Here is a 371-nt window from a genome sequence, read left to right as displayed (position 1 = left end):
CCTTTAATAATTCTAGAAACTCATATTTTAACAAATGAAAGGAAGCAATGGAATATCATTGAGGTTTTATTTTGAACACTGATTAAAAATATATTTAGAGTACTGGACAACTGGATAGCCACATGCAACATAATGAAGTAAGACTCCTACCTCAAAATATACACAAAAATTAACTAAAAATTGACCAACACCCTAAATATAAGAGTAAAATTAGAAACCCCTTAGAAGACAATATCAATGTAAATCTTCATGGTCTTATGTTTGCCAGTGAATTACTAAACACAACATCAAAAATACAAGCAACAACAACAAAACATAGATAAGTTGGACTTCATCAAAATTAAAAATATGTGTGCTGCAAAGGTCATTAT

This window comes from Propithecus coquereli, unplaced genomic scaffold (assembly GCF_000956105.1).
Source record: "Propithecus coquereli isolate 6110/MARCELLA unplaced genomic scaffold, Pcoq_1.0 Scaffold749, whole genome shotgun sequence".
Classification (NCBI taxonomy): domain Eukaryota; kingdom Metazoa; phylum Chordata; class Mammalia; order Primates; family Indriidae; genus Propithecus; species Propithecus coquereli.
Note: the sequence above shows the minus strand (reverse complement) of the source record.